The sequence below is a fragment of the Rhamphochromis sp. 'chilingali' genome (genome assembly GCF_963969265.1).
Source record: "Rhamphochromis sp. 'chilingali' genome assembly, chromosome: 17".
NCBI classification, from domain to species: Eukaryota; Metazoa; Chordata; class Actinopteri; order Cichliformes; family Cichlidae; genus Rhamphochromis; species Rhamphochromis sp. 'chilingali'.
Genome location: NC_137944.1, coordinates 9,590,246 through 9,607,838, shown reverse-complemented (window position 1 = coordinate 9,607,838; position 17,593 = coordinate 9,590,246). Strand labels below are relative to the sequence as shown.

Here is a 17,593-nt window from a genome sequence, read left to right as displayed (position 1 = left end):
CAACCCACATCACCCACTGCATGAGTATGTGAGTGGGCTGAGCAGCTCCTTTAGTCAGAGACTGAAACACCCTCGCTGCAGGAAGGAGCGCTTTCGCAGATCATTCATCCCAACAGCAGTTAGACTCTATAACTCCTCAATCACGATGTCATAAGTCACTGGACACTGAACATCCACGGTCACCACTTCATGCATAATGGACCTTCCATGACCTTCCAAGCTATATAGTTTATGTCTTCCATATTTCCAACTATATCCATAATCACATACTGTGTATGCTACCATTGTATATAGTGTATTATCTTACTTTTTTTCATTGATTGTACTTAATTGTATTTTTGTATTTCCTTCATATATCTGTACTTGAGCTGAGGTGACGCAAAAATTTCCCCGTTGTGGGATCAATAAAGTCTTATCTTATCTTATCTTATCTTATCTCAAACCCTAATCCGTCGGCAGCGATGGATTAGGATTTAAAGCAGGGGTGGGCAACTCCAGGCCTCAAAGGCCGGTGTCCTGCAGGTTTTAGATATCACCCTGGGTCAACACACACCTGAATCAAATGATTAGTACCAGGCCTCTGGAGAACTTCAAGACATGTTAAGGAGGTAATTTAGCCATTTAAATCAGTCGTGTTGGATCAGGGATAAATCTAAAACCTGCAGGAAACCGGCCCCTGAGCCCTGGAGTTGCCCACCCCTGGTTTAAAGGGTAAATTAGGTTAGGGTTAAACAGACTAATAGTGATCAAATTTGTAATAAACCGCTGGGCTGGATTTCAAAAGTCTTACGGTTTAGCTGTTTCAACAGTACCAAAGAAGCTCTGTGGTGAAAGTTTTGGTTCAGCCTTTCCAAAAGCTGAATTCACTGCTCCTTGTCATTAAAAAGAAAGGATGCCTGAGGTTCAGGAGTTAAGTCTCCCATTTAGTTCCCCTTCTAAGCGTTTAGAGAATTTCAATGGCTGTCTGAGCAAACTCAGACTTGTTATAGAAGGCACAATGTGTGCCGACCATTCAGCTGATCAGTCTACTTGCGGATCTATGGCACCTGAACTCCATTTTCAATTTCCAGCACTTTCTGAAAGGAATGAGAATAGAGAGAAAATACAGTATTTAAAAATATCTGCTGCCACCACTTTACCCCTGTAGAGCTATGAAGTATCTGTGACTAACTGGGAACATATCCAGAAGAAGTGGAAATCATTTCAGTGATAAATTGTTGAATGTTTCACAGCCTTCCATTCTGTGGGAGAATATAGTGCCTTATATTCTCCTAAATTTATCCTCTCCCTAATCTCACACTTTCACTCATTCTCGCCTTTTTATTTGTCTGTTTTCTTCCTAATCATTTCACATATTCACTGCAGACATCCACATCTCTGCAGATAAATACGCATCAGTGTTTCTAAGAGAGGCAAATTTGCATAACAAGAAGCTCATGCTATGTGACATCAAAGACATTAATTGACTGAAGTGCTTTCTGATGGAAAGAAAAATCTCTGTCGCTCTTTCCTGGTATGGATTCTGTGTCTCTGATGGGATTTAAGACTTTGAATCTTGACTAGAATGAATGTAAACACAGATAATAACCTGGGAAATCCATTCTGGGGAGCAGCTGTGACCCTTGGTTTTCTCCTGGACCCTGCAGTAATCTCTTTTTAGAGGACAGAATCTCTTTTCATCTCTGACAGAATATGAAGCACATACACACCCCGTGTGTAATTTATTCAAAATAACTGGTGATGTCACCCGTTAATGCGGGCATGAGTCTGTATATCATTCTCTGCTACAGCACAAAAGATAAGCTTTCCATATCTTCTATTCACATAACCTTGACTAGACTGTACGGTCTACATTTTCTCAGAGGACAAATATTATGGGAACCTCTCAGTTATTTTTTTCCTATTTATTAAGAAAAGAAGATGAGTATAGTGATGCAGGCTGGTTGGGTGACCTCATTAGCCCCATGTACAACACAGGAACATTCCCCTGGGACCAAGAAACTTTCAAGGAAGTTGCACAACCTGCAATTTCATTATAGTTTCAAGGAGACTGCTTTACATCTCCCAAAGTCTCAACTTCTGGAGTACTATCTTAAAGTAAAGGGACTTTCAAGCTGTGACTTGCAACACTATTGCTCTTTGGTCAAACGTTTTGACAGCCATTTTTAAAGCTGTCATACAAGGTTATTTTATTAATTAGACATCCATGATATGAATCTCCTGTTCCACCACATCTGTCATGTTTCAGTGGACTGAGATCTGGTGACTGTGGAGACCACTTGGTAAATGGTAAATTGACTTGTTCTTATATAATGCTTTTCTTCTTGAACACTCAAAGCACTTTATAGAACATTCCTCATTCGCATACATTCATACAAGCTTTATGTCTAACAATTATACTCCACTGGATGCATCGGAGACCAACTCATGGCTATCTTGCCCAATGAGTCTTTAGAATGCAGACTTAAACAGCCAGGGATTGGCTAACATGCTAACTCCGCAATTAATTGGCCTGCTCAACCTTCTGACTTGCAGCCTCCCCAAGAATTTCACTACATTTGAGTTCAGTGAGCTTACTATCATGTTCAAGTAACAGAGGTCCTCTGTAATTAGAAGGTTGGTGGTTCAATGCCTGGCAACTACAGTCTGCATGCCCAAAATCCTTAGGCAAGATGCTAACCCCGAGTTGAGTATGAATGTCTGTGAATGTAAGATAGAAAACACTTAAGTAGAATGTGTGCACTCTCACAGCACTGTTAAAAGTCACAAAAAAGACTCACCCGACCAGGCGATTGTTTTTCCAGTCTTCTATTGTTCAATTTTGGTGACCTCGTGCAAAATTGTAGCCTCAGTTTCCTGTTTTTAGCTGACACCTGGCACACTCAAAAAATAATTCATTGGATGAACGTAATTTTATCTTTCCACTTTTATTCCATCTAAACAAATCATGTTATATTAATCCATCTTGATTCTGTTGTTTCAACACGATATATGTTTGTAACATAATATTAACATTAACATTCAGTTAATTTTACTTTTATTCAGTCAACATGTTTGTACCAAGTTAGTCTAATTAAATGAATCCATGTTATACTGTTTAAACACTTTGGCACATCAAAAGTCAGTCTTGTTACATGAACTAGTAAAATATTTGTTTGTTACACCAATGTTAATCTTGTTGAATAAACAAATGTAACTTATGTCTGTAGTACATGTTCTGTTCATATTACATAATGTTCAACAAAAAATTCAACGGATTCACAACAGCCTCTAATCCATCCATCTTCTTATCTTTATCTGGGCTGCAGACGGGGCATAACCCAGAAGTGATAGGGTAAGAGGGGCAGGGTTCATCCTGGACAGGTCGCCAGTCTATCACATAGAGACAAACAACCATTTGCACTGACATTAACACCTTTGGGTAATCTAGAATCACCAGTTACTCTAAACCTAATAACTGCATTACTTTTAACTGTGGAGGTAACCAGAGTACCCAGAGTGAACCCTTTGCAAACTTGGCCAGATTGTGGATTGTGGACAGTGCTAACCACCATGCCATTGAGCTGTCAACCCAGACTTAACGAAAGCTGTGATGCAGAATTTTCTTCATGTTTTAGTCCTTGACAGGTTAAACCACAATAAATAGCAACAGCATACACATGGTGTGTATGGTTGTGATTTTCCTGTGGTTTGAAATCTCAAGGCCCTTTCCAGATAACATGCATTTTATCTTAGTGATGGTTATTTTAAAAAATCCCATCTAGCACCAAAACTTTGAGCCATGGCCTTTTTTCAAAGTGACTTAAATCAGCTTTTCTCTCCAGTCTGATGCACAGTTTGAACTTCAACAGGTCATCTCGACATGCCTAAATGCACTGGGTTGCTGACATGTGATTGGCTCATTAGATATTTCCAGTAACCAGCAGGTCAACATGTGTACCTCCCATTTTCCTGTCGTTAGTTTCTTTGGACTGTTCATTTCTCATGTTCTCCTCTGTTCTGTGCTAGGTGCTGATCCTCAGATTAGGTTGACGATAATGTTCAACCCTTCCTTATTTTTTGGATATCCTATAGGTCTCGCTCGTGTAATGTCTCTGGCTTCTGTGCTGAACCTTGCAGGTAAGGAAAAAGTACTGTACATGTGTAATTGTACAGTACTTTTGCAAAGTTTTTGGATACATATAGAATCCAAAAACTGCAAACTCTATGTGAGTGTCCCACTTCCAGTGGTAATTGGAATTACATTTACTTTTCATATTTCTTCAGATAACTCTTTATCTCACACTCACAGATGTTGCCTGAGTGTACTTGGATACACAAACATTCACCCAAGCAAACCATGCTTGATTTAATTAGGCATTCTTCCAGTTTAATCAAGTAACTCCAGCACCAGATGAACACATATACTCACTACCTCACTGTTTGAAAGCAACTCAATTTTCAGGCAGCGACATCAAGCAGTGGTTCTCCCTGTAAACTTCCCCTTTGCATTCACATGTGTGTTTATCCTCTTTTCTTGCAGACTCCCTCTATCAGAGGCTCAGAGCTGCCGCGCCTTGACACCGGGAACATGCTACACCTCTTGGTAAAAACATCTCCACATTTACTAGTCACTATTTAGTCGACTTTTCACAGTGGCTTTGCATAAATCAACTCTGGAAGTGATCCCTAAAAGAAAGGGGTAGGTGGGCTTATCATAGAGGCTAAACCATGATAAAAAACCCAACAATCAGTTTTTATCTTCATAGTGGGAGCAAATTGTAGCACTGTGCCAAAAAAGTGAGTGTGATTTTAGCTGCTTAACTGTGGGTCATCTATAAGCACTGAGGCGTTTGGATTAGCTACTCCTACACTGCTCTACTGTGGGACTGCTGCCTGGGGGGGGAAAAGGATGCATAACTTGGCGATGGTGCATTAACACACACACACGTACTCACTGTAGGCCTCTTTGGACACAGCACTGTTGATCAATATGTGTGATGCAACTTCAAGTGAAGTGATACTGTGCTTGCTGACACCTACGCAAAAACCAGTATTTGCAGAGATGTGACACTAAAACATCCTCCTCTGCTTGACATCACTTATTTAACATTTATATCAACGCTTTACCAAGCAGCTCTGCTGGAGCGTGTACAGCATGGAAAAACCTGAGAGGCATTTTGTGGGTTCAACGGCTACACTGTTATCATGCTGGTATTTTTAATTGTTGACAACAGACATTAAGCTGCAGGTAGTAATGGCAACAATACTTACGGTTTACAAGTCTTTAACAGTGAAGTCATTACAAAAACTCCCCAAGCAAGCGTTAAAATGACTATTACAAGCATGTTTTAAAGCAGGGATATTAAAGATAAGGCCCGGGGGCCAGAATCAATCCAGCAGAGACTGCCCAATGGACCTTGTCCTGCTGACAAAGTGGCACGTATGTGACGCACGATGTAAAATGAGTTTGACATTCCTATTTTAACCTCCTAGGACCTGGCGTCCACATATGTGGACATCACATTTTGGGTTATTTAGACCAAAATACTCAATTTTGCTCTACAAGGGCCTGAGATCCACTTACGAGGACATTATACTGCTACTGTTCTACCGAAATTTTAAATGAATATCCTCATATGTGGCTCTCATTTTTCTTAGAAACAAAAATCAGGTAAAAAAAAAAAAAAAATCTGGTAATTCTTTGTTTTTACATTCATTGGGCCCCAATATGCCCAAATATCAAAGAGAAATCAAAAATGCATGCCGTGGGAGAGTTCAGGTCTTAGGAGGTTAAAGGATCACTTCATCAAAACCTTTTGTAACTGCTCATCACAAACCAGTAAAGTCAAAAGGAATTTAATACATGCTACTGAAAGCTCAACACAAGCTCAACAAATCACCACAAACAATTGTTTAGTTCCCCCATATGCCACCAAGACAGCTCCAACCCTTAGGGCGTAGACACGTGAGCTGTGGCAGATGTCTGGATCCTGTAGGTGGTGGAGAGACACCTCTGTGTGGATCAGGCTTTACATCTTAGGCTCTTCCTTCCTCAAACTGTTCCTGAGTAATTTATGTTTCTCTCTTCCTACCAGCAGGGAGTTTCCGTTCCATGAGGACTTTCCCATCGATTACTCAAAAATAAATGTTTTGCATGTTACTTTTTACTTTTTTCTAAAGTAATGCACTAATGTACTTAATTGAAAAAATTGTTACATTACTTTTGCATAACATGGCCTGAAATTCCTTGTCCCACGATTACCAGTGAACAATGTAAACCTTAAGCTACAGTCGCACACACTGACACAAATACCTATGCTAATTTAGACACATATGATCTTTATTTTATACGTATATGTTTGAACACAGAGCTGACAACACAAAGCAAAGTCAGAGTGAGTGGCCTGACAACTGCTTGCTTGTTGTTACTTTGCTGACTGGGGCAGTGTACACAGGTAAAACATGCCTGAAAATGCCCATAGAGAGCAGTGCAGAGGTCCTTTGATTTACCCAATGAGGACAGTTAACTATGAGAAAACAATTTCATTAATCTGTCAGCACAGATGTCAGACCACGCTTCTAAAGGCTTTTATAATCTTGACAAGAAGAACATTGTGAGAGGGAAAGCTGAATAACTGAAACTTTTGACATGAAAATGGCCAGATCCTGAGTTATTAATATTTTACAGACAGTAACAGCAACAGCTTTGATTGTAAAAAGGAGCATCTGGTATTAAAATGATTTTATGCTTTTTCACAGAGTATTTATATGTTTTATTAAAAGAAGTGGCATTTGCATTATGTTTCATTCTGTTTTAGACTCACAACACCTCAATGATTTACAGCCACTCTTTTTTGACTCAGTAATCAGTGTTCACTATGAAAGATACCTTGGTTCAAATTCCAAAATACAGGTGTTTCAAAAGCAATGAGTGTAAAGCAGTCCAAAAATTTCTAAGCTTTTTTGTTTCTACACAACAAAAGAAAATGGAGGAAGTTCAAATGAACACTGAACCATTCGCCTGTGCAAAATGAATATTTAGTCATTTCAAATAATTTGGCACTGCCCTTTCCAATGCCTGGAGAGAAGAAAATGTTAACTACTTGGTAAGAGTGAAGTTTGGATTGTGCTAAAATTACATTTATATTGACTAAAACTCAGTCAGAGGTTGTAGTCACCCCTGTGGCTACAATGCTGAGGCAAGCCATGCACTAAGATTGACCTAGTAAACTGTATAAGTTTTACAGAAAGTGATAGAACAACAGGGGTTAAAGGGAAGCCAGTGTCTTCTTTTCATTAGCATTAGTAAATATACTAGTATTTAAAGTACTTATATAACGTATAAATTTTTCTCATAGATTTGAGAGTTAAATAACAGTAGGCATTTTTGTACCATTACATAAAGGTAGAAAATTATCAGCAGCATGGTGGCACGTGCTCATAGCAAGAAGGTCCTGAGATCAATTCCACCATCAGGTCGGGGTCTTTCTGTGTTGAGTTTGCATGTTCTCCCCATGTTTGCATGGGTTCTCCCCGGGTACTCCGGCTTCCTCCCACAGTCCAAAGGCATGCACTTAGTCGGGATAGGTTAATTGGAAACACTAAATTGCCCAAAGGAGTGAATGTGAGTCCAATTGGTTGCCTCTGTCTATGTGTTAGCCCTGCGACAGACTGGCGACCTGTCCAGGGTGTACCTCTCGCCCGAAGGCAGCTGGGATAGGCTCCAGCTGATTTGCGCGAGTGTATTTGAAGAAACTTGACTGATGATTGTGTCTTCAAGTAATTGCTGTCAATAGCTGCTACTGTTGGCATACTTGTCAATTGGTCTTACTGGTATCCAAATGCCTCCAAAAAATATCCATAGGAACTAAAACAGTTTTGTACCAGGTTATTCCAATATTGTTAACTTGGAAAACTTGTTAACATGGGAATCTATGGGAAGTTACTCACTTTCGGAGCCAGCCTTGGACTGGGTGCTCCAGGAAGTGCAAGTTTTGGCACTTCAGCATTTCTTTGTTTTTGAGATCAGTAGTTTTCATTTTAGGTACACAGATGAGGATCTCAGATGAATCAAGAACACAAGATGCCCCTGCAGTTAATTTGAATAAGGCCAGGATATTCTATTAGCTGAAAGCCATTCCATGTGACAAGCTCATCTGAAAAGGGAATGATGTTTTTGGCTTGTTTCACACGTTGTTTCATTATTTCCTAGAAGGTAAACCCTGTAAATGAATGTGTCCAAATTTCTGATTGTAACTGAATGTTCAATGGCCCCACATATAATTGCTTCTTTATCTGAATCTGTAACACCTTGAGAACAAACCGGTTCCCTGGAACCATTACATGAAAGAGGAAAAATTCCTTAATGTGGAATTACAGCCAGAACATCACTTCACTTAGTGAAGTGTTCAAATCTGTGTCAGTATCTCCCTTAAAAACCTAACATCACTCAACCCCCAGCTGATATCACCAAGCAGCCTAACCTCCCCTCTGTTATCGCTACACATGGTCAACCACCTATCGCTTTATATTAACAACAACTCTTTGCTATATTAAAAATTCAGTCAGCCTTGTAATAGTTTTTTCACATCTGAGATCATCATCATTTCACCCCAGCCTGGCTTTATCTCATTCTTACCCATCACCTCTGCAGATCTGTGTTTCCCCTCCTTAATGGGTCTCTACTGACCCCCTAAGCTCCACTCACCTTATCCCCTGCTGCCTCACACTCCCTGCAGTTCCAGCCTCAACCTAACCCTATTTGTTGTTTCCCCGCAGACATTTTCATTAAGATGATGTCAGGATAAACTCAAACTCATTCTGCATTATGTTTACTCATGGAGATACTGGCCAGAACATCTCTCTCCTCTGCTCTGATCTCAGTGTGGATCCATTTGAATAAATACAAATGATTGAGATGAGGGGGCGGGGATCAAATGGGGAAAAAAAGATAAGACTTTCACATGGCAGAGGTCATTATCGGCTTCATTCAATGGAAAAAACAAGTTGTTAAATTTTGCATGAAATGCGATTTAAATACAGGGGTCAAAGCCTTGGCTCCATGTGTGTCCTTAGAGGGACGAATCATTTCAAATCAGTACAAAGTTCATTTGAGCAATCGCCTTTATTCTGTGATGAAACATTTCTATATTGATGGCACTGATCTCTGCCAGGATAACAGTTCCTCCTTACACATAGCTTGGGGGTACCTTACAAAATGATATGAATCACACACAATGCCCTTTTCAGTAACCAGTTCTAAATTTAGTTGGATAGCTTTGGGAGGTAGCACTTTCCAGCACTAAATTAGGGAATATCTTTTGGAAGGATTTGTTGTAGTTTCTGAAATAATAGGGACGGTCTCTTTGGATCTCCTTATGCAGGGTAAATCACACATCAGTGTACTTCCTCAAAATTTGAATGTAAAAATGTGAGGTTATAACTATCATTAGATAACACACTTAGAAGTCACTTCAGTGATTTAAAAAAAAAAAAGTACTCCCAGGAGACTAAAAATCAGTGGCAGATAACATTATTTTTATTTTATTTTTTATTAATATTTTATGCAACACTTTAATCTTTCTTATTAGTTAATTGTTGTATTTGAACTTTATCTGGTTTGTACAGGTAGTGTTGACTGCTGGAAGACTGTTTCCAGCCATCAATATGGGATTTTCTAACATCATTACATTCTCTTTCACATACAGATACTGCAGTTTAAGGTTTAAAGTTGAAAGTTTAAGGTAAATAGCGTATATGTAGTTTAGAGTATTTCACTAAACTACTAACTAAACAATTAACCCAGTTCGGCTGTTAAATATTTATATACATGTAGCAACCCGGCTTTAACTAAAGCAACCATCTGTTTTAGTTCAGCATATATATCTAGCGTCTAAATTCAGCAAGCAGAAGCATCTTTTAATCAAACAAAATATGTATTTATCTTCAACGTACAGCTACCAGTTGGAGAAGAGCAGTGAGCAGTAACAAATACTGACAATCAATGTCTTTAGACTACTTGCATGAACACCAAGATGAAAATAAACAATGAGTAAAATTGATATTTAATGAAACAAAATGTAACGTCTTCAACAAATATCTCACCCTCTAGTTCACAAGTAAATCTAAGAGTATTTCCAGAAGAAACATAAAATTGCTCATAAGATGAGGAGCTTATTATCTCATTTGTTGCAGCCCCTGTCAAATAAGTACACCACAATATTATGAATAGTTCAACACCGTAACACAACACTTGTGGAACAGTTAATAAAAGTGCACAGTCTAAGTGTTTTTATTTATATAAATATATTTATATGATCTTGTGAAGAACAATTATAACCGTTTGATTAGTTTGAAAAACTTTAATTGGCAAATAAATCCAATCAGAAGATAAAAATGATGCTATGTTTTCTGTGCTACTTTTTCCATCAGTTCAAAAAAGGCAAAACAGATTTTTCTTCTGATTGGGTGAGCAAGACGCCTACATGGGTGGTCTGAGCCAATAGCTAAAGCCAGCCGAGATTAGGATTGTGACTGTGAACAAGCTGGCATGCTGACTGGTACTTAGCTCAAAGCAGATCCTCACAATGCCCACTGGCTTGGCTGCAGTCTTCTCAATGCTTCTGAGCTGTGATTCAGAATGCTAGTCAGCCAAATGCTTTAAAGCCATGCACACCAGCAATATCATGAAGCTAGAAGCTAAGTGGTGCGGGTTCAAGCCATTGCTCAAAGTGTTAACATTTCACCCCTATCCAGAAAGTTATTCAGCATAGTAGGTAAACCAGGTTTTCACAGGTTCTACTACACCTTGTAGAACTGACTCTAGCAGCAATAACTGGAAATAATTGTTTTCTGTATGACTTAGTTTCAAGTATCACTCTATCAGATCATTGCGGAGTAATTTTGGCCACTCCTCTTTCAGATGTTACTTCAGTTCCTTATTAGGATTTGTGGCACACTAGCCCTAAAGTCCCATCACAGCATTCCAGCTGCGTTACGGTCTGGACTTTGACTGGACCATTGCAAAACAGTGGTCCCTCGTTTATCGCAGGAGTTACGCTCTAAAAATAACCTGCGATAGGTGACATCCGCCAAGTAGCCAGCTTTAGCTTTATTTTTTACAATTATTATAGATGTTTTAAGGCTGTAAAACCCCTCACTACACACTTAGTGAGTGACTATAGACTTTTCTAAGACAGGCATGAACATTTTCACACTTTACTCTCTTGTTTAAACACTCTCAAAGTTCAAACCTTCGTAGAAAAATAAGTCCAGTATTATCGAATGAAGCAAAGATCAAACCCTGTTTTCAGGTCCAGAACATGGGAATAGAGCGCTGCGAGTGAATTCATCATTAATTAATCAATGCTACAGAAGTAGAGGAAGCAAGAAGAATGATTTGCGTGAAGTTTGACTTATCTGACTGTTTTGTTTCACTTAATGTGCCTTATGGTCCGAAAAATGCGGTAACTTCTACCTTCCTTTACCATGTCCAGAAGTCCAACTTTTTGTGCGATGGTTAGCATCTTCCTCTGCCTAAACTTTGGCGGTGCAAAACGTTTTGTCAACATTGTTGTGTTTGTTCGGGAGAAAGCTTGCAAACATACAGTTTGAGCCGCGTTATAGCAAGGGACCGCTGTACCTTAATTCTTTGCATCCACTCATGGAAGGACTGTGGCATCGTGTTAACACACACTAAATGCTACTTATCCTCATAATTACTATAGAAGCAGGACTATATGGAGTCCTTTATAACAAAGCTGCATTTGACGCTGGTTTTTCAGAACACAGAAGACATTTTCATAGAATATGACTACCTGACTATTAGGTGTAAAAAAAAAAAAAAAGAAAGAAAGAAACCCAACACAGGGGTCATAAGCCAGACCTGACAGGAACCCAGAGCTAAAGCAAATAACAACCAAAGATAGACAATTGTTAGGTACTTACTTTAAGATGAGCAGGGAAAAGTAAAGCAAGGGTTGTTTGCAGTAAATATATGTGATTACTTCTCTTCAGGCTCTGTTCAATAAGCAGTGAGTCATAAAAAGTCAAAACTGTTTAAAAGAGTAAAATCATTAAAAATATAGGCCTGGAGTGTTTTGCCAATTAAAGCCAATTTTTTACACAAGGTTTGTGGAGCTAACAATGTGTGTATTTAACATTAAGAGCAGTGCGTTCATGCTGTGCAATTATCCAAGCTCTCTTGTGCACACAGAGCATTACTGAGCTGTTGTGCAGCAGGTTTTCTTAGGTCGCTCCTGCTGTGATAGCAAAGTTGGATCACGGAGGGTTATAACAGGGCATTTGGCTACAGAGTGGGCTAGTCATGTTAAAACGCCACAGTTGGAAATGTTAATGGTTCATTTCACTTTTTAACCCACACACACTTCGCCTTTCTTGAACACTGACGAGCCTCAATAGAGTTTTCTGTAATCATTCTTTTCTGAGTGATACAGCGGAATAAATCAAGCATGGAGAATGAGTTCTCCTACAAGGACTTTTAACAGACATGATATTTAATTTGTCACCCCTTAGTGCTGTCGGGAACAGCAGAGGCAAATTGCAGCCAACTGCCAAGTTTCGTGGTGACACCTTGATTGTCACCAACATTACGCCCAGCGTGTGCTTAGCTGGTTACTGTCTGAGGACTCAACAGGGGGTCATTTTCGTTAGTTTGATGGGAATTGTACAGATCTTGACCAGCATTTAAGTGAGGTCATATGTCAGCAGAGGCAGCAGCTTTAAACTGGCAGCCCAATAGTTTGTTGATAATCTAGAGTAGGGATGTCAAACTCAGCCCATTTTGATCTTCAATGGGCTGGACCAGTCAAGCTGCTCTTTCTGTCAATGAAAAAAAGCTTAACTACATATTTAGTTAAGATGTCTTAATATAAGAAAATGTAATTTCAATAGTATTCCTGCAAAAGGCTAACGGCGTATTGTCGTCACCCGCCAGGTGGGTAGGCGGTTGGTGTGTATCTTCTAAATTTCTAGGACAAGTCTGAATCTCGGTGACCTCAACCTCAAGGTCAGAGTACGTTTTCTGGAATTATTGTGAAAGCGATAACTTGAAAAGAAGACAATGTGGGATGTAGGTGTATCTACTAGGAGGATGGGAGGTAGCAGTGGTTGTCAGTATTTTTCTACATTATAAAACATTTTATGTATCAGGACAACTCTTTGGGCTTAAACTTTATGAAATCAATGTGTTAAAAAAAGGTCTGCTAGCCCATTGCCCAGACTGTGCTGTAATGATAAAAAAGAAGGCTTTTTGATTTTTTTCTTTTTGTTTTGTTTTTTTGTGGATCCATTGTGAAAAATCAACATTTCTATCATACTACTGCTATATTTTTGATCAGGGAGTGACAAGTATTCACCACTCAGCACTCCTCTCACAATCAAGGCTGGGGGACCCTTTGCAACTTTGAATCCAGGCTGCATATCACGCCAGGTTGTTAACTTTTGGCCCACCTTGTTAGAGCTTTTGTTCTGCACTGCAAGCACAAACAGTCATGAAGCAGTTTTCACCCGAAGTAGGCTTTCGGAGCGGAATAAAGATCCTTTTATTGTTAGATTTTAAATGAAGTCATAATTGTAGCTAATGTTCATATACACGTGACTCCTTCCACGCTATTTGTAAGCTAACAAGCTAGCTAACACAGAACTCAACATTGGAGACTGTTTCTGTTCAAAGAGCTTAATTTGCATAGTAATTTTGGTTTTTGAATCCACACACAAGCAAAGATGCGGACTCAGACACCGAACAAAGGCTTCAGAAAGCCAGTGAACCAAAATGAGGTGTGTAACCTCAGCCTGTGCTGAGCCAATGTTTTGAAAAAGAAAAGTGATGGAGCTGTAAAGACAAATTTAATTTTCATATGTAGCTAGTTATATCGCAGGAGGCTTGGCTGTAGGTAAAGTATACTTGCTGACTGACGAGCTTTCATTTATTCTTTTTTTAAATGAAACTTTCTACAGAATTGTTGTGAAACAGGCAAACGACAGCATTAAAGAGATATTACTGTTTTATAGCAAGATGATTTTTACTTAAATAAATGTTACAGCTGCCATAAGTTGGCTGTAATTACAGTACATCATTGTGTTTTAAAGTCAAATAATTTTTGTTATGCAGTGCCCACAAGCTGCACGTGGACCAAACCTACCCCACACCCAGTCCTGATATAAATGATGATGAGTTATTTACATCAGGATTATCTAAAATGGTAGTGGGCCTGGCAAGATAGCCTCACATACGTAAAGGCTTTTATTTCTGTTACATACTGAAGGCCAAGCAAATACAATATTGCTATATATACAAGCATGAATCATTGTTGAGCTTTGAAACAGTCCAGCTGATACAAAAAGGAATGCAAAATTTAAAAATAAAAATGTCTGCTCTGTGCTTTTCTTAATGATTTGGGCTGTATTTCAAAATCCTCGCTCGGCAGATGGTTTGCCAGTTGGCAGCACTTTTTATTAAGAGAATTAAATCATTCTTTCTGACACACACCATATCATTTTACTCAGTTGATCTTGGCCAGCTGATGTCTACATGGGTCTTGTCTACTTAAGTAATAAACAGAAAGATTCTTCCACATCAGGGTAAAAGAAGCTAAAATTCATTGAGTATATGTAGAGAAATAAGTAGTCACATGCTCCTGAAATGAGTAAGAGGTGCAACTAAATAGTGCTGATTACATTTTATTGAGGTGCCTGGAACATTTCCTGATGCAATTTTACAACCATAGCACGCTTTTAAAGAAAACAAAATTAATGTATTGTTAGATTTTGAAAGAAGTCCTAATTTTAACAAGTGCTTGGGGACTTGCGGGGGAGAGAAAAGAAGCACAGTAAAAGAACAACATTGCCATCTAGCGGTCTCTTTGGCTGGTTACTGAAACCAACAACTGCAAACGTATTAAGAACTTTACCCTCAGTCACAAGAGCACGCCAGTCAGATTTATTGGAGTTTATTTTATGTTTATATAGATATTATGATATTATGATATTTTCCAATAATTCAAGTATTGTATTCAAATAACTTTAAGAGGTTTACTTTTCTCAATTATTGAAATTATAGGCTTTGCACTTGTAAAATGATCTTATATTTAGATACAGCCAGAATATTATACAGCATTTGTTATACAGTTTTTATTGGTGCAAATTAAAGTACACGTGAACTGTGAACAAACACACTTTACTCATTTTTATTAACTTGCTGATTCCAGACATTAAAAAATAAGAGACAAAAATTTTAATTTTAGTCTCTTATTATTTTTTTTTTTATTTTACATTGCATTATTGCTGCTCATACTGGCACAATGGTTAGCACTGTTCCACAGGTGTGAATGTGAGTGCAAATGATTGTCTGTCTCTGTGTTTTAGCCCTGCAACAGACTGGAGACCTATCTAGGGTGTACCCTGCCTCTCGCCCTGTGGTAGCTGGGATAGTCCACCCGAACTGGGAATCCTGAATAATGTCCATCCATCCATTCTCCTCATTCGCTGCAGACCCTGATACGGATAAGCAGAAGAGAGTGGATGGATGGATGGACATTGCATTATTCAGGATTCCCAGTTTGGGTGGACTATTCCAGCTGGCATTGGGCGAGAGGTGGTCTGTCGCAGGAACAACAGACAACAACTCACACCTATGGGCAATTAAGAATCCCCAGTTAAACTAACCCCACTAACTGCATGTCTTTGGACTGTAGGAGGAAGCTGGGGTACCCGAGGAGGACATGCAAACACAGATAGACCACAGCCATATGGTGGATTCAACCTCAGGAACTTCTTGCTGTGCAGTAACAGTGCTAATCATCATGACACCATTGTTCCAAGAACCAACAGGCCGGAGCCTCTCAATCAGATTTAAGTCCAGACTTTGACTACTAAACTCCAAAACCTCCATTTTGTCTTGGTTTTGTTAGATTATAATATTATTTTATGCCATGTTATACCCCTAACTAAAGATTGTGAATTATTATGTAGTTTTAGTTTGCATTATTCTCCTGAATTAGAAGAAGCTGATAACTATTGCATTCGTTAAACTGATTTGCATTACATTAGACTGCTGATTTATTATAATAATAATAATGGATTGGATTTATATAGCGCTTTTCAAGGCACCCAAAGCGCTTTACAATGCCACTATTCATTCACTCTCACACACTGGTGGAGGCAAGCTACAGTTGTAGCCACAGCTACCCTGGGGCAGACTGAATAATATTGTTTTATGATGTTATAAGAAATACTGTTTGCAGAAAGTCATCGCCTTATTTGTCTGATTAGAAGAGAACAGAATATACTGGAGTTTTCTGCCCCAACTCAGCAGGAGCAGATAAACGGGGAGCCAAGGTCGTAGCTTAGGCGCCGTGTCAGAGAAAAGCATGTGAATGTTTAGGCTTTTATGATAAGGTGGGAGAACCAGAGGCTATAAGAGTTTGAGCAATGCTCCACCATTTTGAGATCTGAGGCTGTCTGCATACGGTGTCCATCTCCCATGCGTGTGTTCATTAAAATCATCGTTTGACTTAACCCGGCCGGACCAGTGTTGTTATTGTGGTTTTTTCTCTTGTCTCCATCCCCAATATTTTGAACCTTAACAGTTTGTTTTGTTCTTTTCATTCAGAGGTGGACCTGCTGGTATGTTTCAGATGATTGTCCTGATGCATAATCTAATGGCTGGACATTTTCCTTGCAGCAAGTTGTCAAGTAGTCTTGGGGATCATTGTTTTTTGGCAAATGTGAGATCGGTCTTTGTGTTCTCTTTGGTCAGCATCACTTTTTCTCCTTGGAACTCTCCCATGGATTCCACTTTTGCCCAGTGGCTTTCTTGAACCTCAATTGCCTTTACAGAGACAAGTGAGGCTTATAGTTGTTAAGATGTTCTGGGTTCTTTTGTGACCTCATCGATGAGGTATAAATTTGTAGGCCGATCACTCCTGGAAAGGTTCACCACTTGTCCAAATTTCCTCCATTAGCGGATAATGGCTCTCACTGTGGTTGCCTGGAGTCTCAAAGTCTTAGATTTGGCTTTGTAACCCTTTCCAGACTGATAGATGTCAGTGAGTTTGTTTTTTTATTTGTTCTTGAGTTTCTTGAGATTGCTTTTACCCAACTCAATACAAAATCAATTTTGTATTTACTCATGTAAACATGAGTGAATAAGCTGTCACTGATGATATCTAGTAGCTATTCATCTGATCCATTTCCATCATTTTTGCATACTCCACTACCACCTGTCTACATTTATCTTCTTAACACCTACCCAACACCCCTTCATCACCTCTTTTCCCTTCACGTAGACCTCCATTAGAGTCCACTCCGATCATGAGTCTCTCCTGCCTGGGGACACTTTCTGCCACTTCATCCAGCTTACTCCTGAATTCATCTTTCTCTTTAACTGAAATTCAATTTGTGGGGCACTGATAACATGCGACATCAAACCTTCAATTTCCAGCTTTAAAATCATGATTCTGTGTGATACTCTCTTCACCTCCACATCACTATTCACATAATCTTACTTCAAGATTGCCCCTATTTTATGCCGCTTCTTATCTACGTCATGGTAGAACTGTTTAAATCCACCTCCAACGCTCCTGGGCTTGCT

General features: G+C 39.1%; 1 long non-coding RNA gene across 1 annotated transcript; it reads left to right on the top strand.

Moving 5' to 3' along the window:
- The first annotated feature begins 4,013 nt into the window (after positions 1-4,013).
- On the top strand, positions 4,014-16,079 carry LOC308384611. Its single transcript, XR_013969361.1, has 3 exons — positions 4,014-4,119; positions 4,523-4,585; positions 15,696-16,079. It is a non-coding gene; the product is annotated as an uncharacterized lncRNA (long non-coding RNA).
- The last annotated feature ends 1,514 nt before the right edge of the window (positions 16,080-17,593 follow it).